The sequence below is a fragment of the Petaurus breviceps genome, unplaced genomic scaffold (assembly GCF_028583685.1).
Source record: "Petaurus breviceps papuanus isolate PSGF00001 unplaced genomic scaffold, PetGlider_PUasm1.0 419, whole genome shotgun sequence".
Taxonomy (NCBI): Eukaryota; Metazoa; Chordata; class Mammalia; order Diprotodontia; family Petauridae; genus Petaurus; species Petaurus breviceps.
Genome location: NW_027186324.1, coordinates 11,141,111 through 11,147,397, shown reverse-complemented (window position 1 = coordinate 11,147,397; position 6,287 = coordinate 11,141,111). Strand labels below are relative to the sequence as shown.

At 44.1% G+C, this 6,287-nt stretch overlaps 1 protein-coding gene across 1 annotated transcript in view; it reads right to left on the bottom strand.

Annotated features, from left to right (window-relative positions):
• The window catches only part of RAI2 (retinoic acid induced 2), a 123,343-nt gene extending 122,788 nt beyond the window's left edge, over positions 1 to 555 (bottom strand). The window contains exon 1 of the mRNA XM_069100706.1: positions 142 to 555. The gene's annotated coding sequence lies outside the window, so the exon portion shown is untranslated. The remainder of the gene's footprint in view (positions 1 to 141) is intronic.
• Positions 556 to 6,287: the final 5,732 nt, after the last annotated feature.

The window sequence follows — 6,287 nt, the reverse complement described above, 5'->3', positions numbered from 1 at the left end:
TGTGTGGGTGTGTGTGGGTGGGGGGGTGACTGTGTGGGTGTGTGTGTACGTATGTGTTTCTCTGCATAGCTCCAAGCTCTGCCTTCCCCCTTCCTCCATCCCTGCTCCCGCTGCAGCCCTGATCGCTGCCCGGACTTTTACCTCGCGCTGCTGTGCCCGGACCTGCAGAGATGCCGCCGCCGCCGCAGCTGCTGGGAGCCCGCGGGAGAGCTCCTTCCATGGACCGCAGTGTCACCTCGCTGACGCCGCCAGCAGCGGAGGGATCGGGGCACAGAGGCTGCCCCCACCAGCACCCCCTGCCAACCCTGGCGCTCCCAGAGGAGTGCGGGCCCTTCTCCGCGGCCGCTGCCTCCTCCGGGGGGCCGGGGCCCGGGCTGGGTCCGGGGCTCTCCCCGCTCCTTCTCGCCTCCTGGCCCGGGCTCCTAGTCTGCCTGCCCTTCCGTCTCCGCGGGGCCGCCGCCCGCCTGGCGGGGGGTGCACAGCTGGAGGAGCCGCCGCCGGGAGTCTGAGTGTGCGTGTGCGTGTGCGTGTGTGTGTGCGTGAGTGTGTCTGTGTCTATCTCCCCAGCTCTCTGGCTTTCTCTCTGAGGCTGGAGCCAAGTGGGAGGGAGGAGGCGGGGAAGGGGAGGGCTTGGGGGAGGCGTAGGATGTCAGAGGAGGAGGAGGAGGAGAAGGGAGAAGGCCAGGAAAGGGGGAAGGAGCAGCAAAAGCTGGGACAGGTGTCCTCGTCTCCTCGGTGGGCCAAGCTGGGGCGAAAGTGACCGAAAGCTGGGGAGCAAGGGGCCCGGGAGGGAGTCTCCTGGGGTCTCGCCTGGACACAGAGAACTTGCAGCCAGAGGAAAAAGCAGCGAGAGGAAGCTGTGGGCTTGGGGGACGGAAAGGTGAGGGAAAGAGAAAACTGGGACTCAAATCCAGACGTGAGGATGGTGACAACTACAGTCAGAACGAGAGAAAAAGGCAGTGATGTCCGAGAAGAAAGGGAAGGACAGGAGACAGAGGAAGGGAAGAGAGGGATGCAAAAAAGGCTACAGTAACCTGAGGGAGAGATGGGCCGGCACAAAGCGACATTCCAAATGTGGACTGAGATTTTAGGAAAGATCTCTCACCACTCCAAAATAGAATTCCCTCTCTAAAACATGATCTCAAACGGTGAGAGCCATTTCTAGGTGGACCATCCAAAAAAAAAAAAAAAAAGCCTCAGACACAGAAAATGTTCCAGGACAACACAAGAGGCGTCCACATTACATTAAAATCTCTAATAGTTTTGCCTGTTTTTTTTTTTAAACCCAAACCGAAGAAATACTTTTTAGAAAACAAGATTAAACAAATCAGACATTTTTTTAAGGCAGAGAGTAGCCTGAATTCCGTTGTCCCTTCAGAAATTTTGAGCCTATACAAATCCCAACATTGAAAGTGGCAATCACAATATTCTGATAGAGAATTTGGTGATGCCACATATGATGCTTGTCCATATGCTGGGAGATAGACTGGAGACCGTCAGGTCCAGTTACAATTAGTGTGGGAATGCAAATTTCCACTTTAAAAGGATCTCTTTCTAACTGGTTTGTCTTTCAAGGCCCATGTAACATTTTTTTTGGGGGGGAAAGGGGGAGGAACTTAATTTTCTTTTATGAAAGGAGGAAAAAGGTAAAATTTAGCACTGTACAACTTATATAAGAGCAGAAAGGAAAAAAGAATTATGAAATAACACAAGTCAATAGGAAACCCATGTTTCAATGTACAGTGGAGGTTTTAATTCTATCTCCCCATCCACTGATTAATAGCACCTTTAGAAGGAAATGTGTTCTTAAATAAATGTGTCATAGGTAGACTCAGTGAAAAAAGGCCTGAATTTGAAATCCAAGGATCTAAAATCAGTTCAATCCGTTCCTTAATAACTATATGATCTTGGCCAAATCACAACCTCTTTGTGCCTCAATTTCCCATTAAACTGAGTTCCTTAAGAGTTGGGACTATCTTTTGCTTTTTTTTTTGAACCCCCATTGCTTAGGACATTGTCCGTCACATAGAAGGAGGTTAAAAATGCTTATTGACTGATTGACTCATCTGTAAAATGAACAGTAGGAATGGTGGACCCCTGAATTCGTCTTTAGGTCTAAATCTATCATCCAAATGATTTAATTAAAAATACTTTCTTTAGGAGATAGTTTACTTATTCCAAGAACACTTGCCGGGGCGGCCAGGTAGCACAGCAAGTAAGAGCACCGGCTCGAGTGTTGAGAAGACCTGGAGATCGAATCCTGGGCTCGGACACTTAGCACCCACCCAGAAGCACCCACCCAGAAACACCTGGCCGTGTAACCTTGAGCAAGTTACTTAACCCTGATTGCTTAAAAAAAAAAAAAGAAAAAAAAAGAACACTTGCCAAATATTTAAGTTCAATTTAGTTCAAATTCAACAAGAATTCATTAATCACCTACTTATGTGTGAGGTGCTATGTTCCCCTCTCATGTCAATAGCCTTCTGATGGAGAGGTAGTGGTCATGGTACCGTGTTTCCCCGATAATAAGACCTATCCCGAAAATAAGCCCTATTGAGATTGCTACTGTAGTGAAGGTGATCCCCTGCGCTACACGCTACATTACGGTTCCCTCTGTATGCACCGTCCCCCCGTGAAACGCACGCCGAGCTCCGAGCTGCATCCAATCAGAGCTGCAGCAGTGAGCTGTGTCATCCTGTTCTTCCCCAGTGATTTGCTTATTGAATAAAGGTACATTTTTTTGTTCACATTTACCTGTTTATTAAAATTGCTGTCAATGTTCATTAAAATAAGCCCTCCCCTGAAAATAAGCCCTCTGGTGTTTTTCTGTCCAAAAATATAAGACAGTGTCTTATTATCGGGGAAACATGGTAGTAATGATTGCAGTTAGTGTGATCTAGGTGCTAAAGACCTTGCAAAGATTAACTAATAGCAACAAGAATTCACATTTATAAAGTGCTGTAAAATATGTAGGACACTTTTTTCCCTAACCACCTTATGTTAATAGTGAAAATACTATTGCCCCCTGTTACAGATGAACAGACTGAGGTTATGTGAGGTTAAAAGACTTGCTGTGGTCACAACTAGTAGCTAAAAGTATTTAGTTGGATAGTTACACTTTCACAAGTTCATGGGTCATTAAAAACAGATAGCAATATTTTGGGGGGGGGGGGGGAGAAGGTACATCCCTAAGCTTTTAGTGCTGACAAGAAGGTGACCAGTGTTCTTTGATGCCACCTTCAGAGGTAGAACATGGGATAGATAGATTATTAAATTTACCCAATCATCTGATTACAATTCTCTTGTTCTTACATCTTTTGTCATTCACAGAAATGCATGGACATAGATACGTACCAATAAATAACAAGAAAAATTAAGAGTCAAGGTTTATATAGGACTTTACAAATAAAAAGTACACACTCCCCTTCATAAACTTCAATGACTCTCCATTTATTCCTGCAGGAAAAAAAACAAGCCCCTTAGCTTGGCATTTAAGGTCATCCATACACAGTCTGACTCCCACTTACCTTTCTAACCTTATTCCAAATTGGGCCCTTTCAGCACTTTATGTTCCAGGCCTAGTGAACAAACAGCTGTTCCCGGATCTCATCCTGCTGTCTCTTGCCTTTGTGCATTCACCTGGAATGCACTCCCTCCTGTTCTCTGGCTAGTAAAATCCTTCTCTTCTTTCAAGGCTCAGCTCAGGTGCCACATCCTCATTGATTCCTTCCCTGATCTCAGCCACTGAAAGTGATCTCTCCCTCCCTAGTTTTTCCTAGAGCACTTAGGTTGGATCTCTCCTTTTCTGCTATCATGTTTTACTTTGCATCATGCTTAATGGTGTGTACATGGCATCTTAGTGGTCTATAAGCTTCTTGAGGTTAGGGACTGCATCTTTTTTTCTGCTTTGTGACCTCAGAACTGGTACAGGGATGCGCACATAGTAGGAACTTAATTTTTAAACTATAACTAAATTATCTTATTTGATTCTCACAACCTATGAGGTGGATAGGGCACATATTCTCTCCAAATCAACTGAGCAAAGTTAAGTGACATCTAACACCATATAGCTAGTAAGCAGTGCAGCTGGAACCCAGGTCTTCCAAAAGTTTTTTTTGGAGTGGCTACGTGCTACAGTGAATAGAGCTCCAGCCCTGGAGGCAGGAGTATCTGAGTTCAAATCTGGCCTCAGACACTACAAACATCAGAGCCCATCCAGAGCTGTGTTGAAGCCAGCTAGAACCTTTTCCCAAGAACAGATTGTTCAGTTTTCAGTGTGAATATTTCCAGCTCAGCAATTGGCAACTAATCATGGATTGATTTATTATTTTGTTGATTTTCTAGACTTAAGAAAGTGTTAATAATGCAAATTAAATTGAAATGTGTCTTGAATGTCCTATTCCACTCCTAAAGTTGTTAAACATTTACCAGAACACCTGTGGTTCCAGACCCAAAAGGCATTTATGACAAGTGTTCATCCTATGTCTAATGAAAGTTGCCATGAAAACATGGATTTAGGTGAGACAATGTTACATGCAGAAACAAAGAACTGAGGAGAATAGAGGTAACTGGCCAGGAAACAGTATCCACAGTGTTTTCACACTGGCATGACCTCTGCCCCCCATCCTCTTATCAGGCTAAGGTTTGTTAATAATGTGTTGACGCTGCTATTAAGAAACTAGTTTTAGGAGGTGGGTAGGTGGCAGTGAATAGAGCACCCACCCTGGAGTCAGGAGGACCTGAGTTCAAATCCAGCCTCAGACACTTAACACAAAAACTAGCCATGTGACCTTGGGCAAGTCACTTAACTCCAATTGTCCTACCTTCCCCCCTCCAAAAAGCAAAAAAAGAAACTAGTTTTGCAGTGACCATTTATATGAAGCAGAGGAAGGAAAGAGGAATAGAAAATAAATATGATGGAGAGGAGCTGATGGGAGTCAGTTGAAGTGGGTGGTGATGGTGTTAGTTTAGGGCACTGAGATGGAAGAATCTTTGCAGTTGATAGGATGGTTGAATGACAGAGGGAAAGCAGCAAATCTAAAATTCAGCTTCATCTGCCTACTATTGCCATTATGAGTGAAATCTGACCCGGTGAGAACGTGGTATCCAAGAAAAAAAAAAAAAACTAAACCCAAAAGGATCGAACAGGATCATCTCTAAAGTCCCTGACAGCTCTAACGTTCTCTGATTGTAAGAAAGAAAACTGCAAGGCTTTCAGGTGTGTTTGCTTCATGCTTACTCTGTTCCCAGGGCTGGCAGAAGCAGATCTGATAAAGGATGGAAAAGGAAATCTACAAAGCGCCCCTAACTGCAATTATTTTAAGATTAATCAAATAGACAATGATGATAAAGTGCCCTCCAAGGCACTTTAGAGACATTATCTAATTTCATTACACATACTTGCCAGGTAGGTGATTATCATTGTTCATATTTTATAGAGGAAAAATCAGGGGGTCGATCGGAAATGTGGCTCCCCAAAGTTTGCACAGGGACTTTATAGCAGGGCAGAAGATTAGACTGTAGAGCTCCTGAAATCCAAGCTTGATAGAAACACAAAATGTTTTGCAGACATTTTTAAAAAACCTAAGAACCACATTCTACTGAAAGAATGATGCCAGATATCTATCTGGTAAATGAACAAATAATGTGCTCTCTATTACATACATAGGTAGTGTAACAGTGAATAGAGTGCTGGCCTTGGAGTCTGACAGACCTGCATTCAAATCTCATTTTCTCATCTTACAAATTGTAAGATGTATGACATCTTATTGTATGACATTGTATGACAGCGTACAACAATGATAACTAGCATTTAGATCATGTTTTATGATTTGCAAAACATTTTAGTGATATTTTCTCATTTTAAAACTGCTCTCTCTTCTCTCCTTCTCTGTCTCTCTGTCTCTCTGTCTCTGTCTCTGTCTCTCTCTGTCTCTCTGTCTCTCTCTCTCTCTCTCTGTCTCTGTCTCTGTCTCTGTCTCTGTCTCTCTCTCTCTGTCTCTCTGTCTCTGTCTCTGTCTCTGTCTCTCTCTCTCTCTCTCTGTCTCTCTGTCTCTCTTTCTCCCTTCCCCCCTTTCTTTCACTAGGTAAGGATGTTTCCCCTACTAAAGAATCAAGGACTTTGTCGTCATTGTTGAGTTCTGTTTAACTTTTCATGACCCCATTTGGGGTTTGCTTGGCAAAGACGCTGAAACAGTTTGCCATTTTCTTCTCCAACTCATTTTGCAGACAAAGAAACTGATGCAAACAGGGTTAAATGACTTGCCCAGGGTCACACAGCTAGTAAG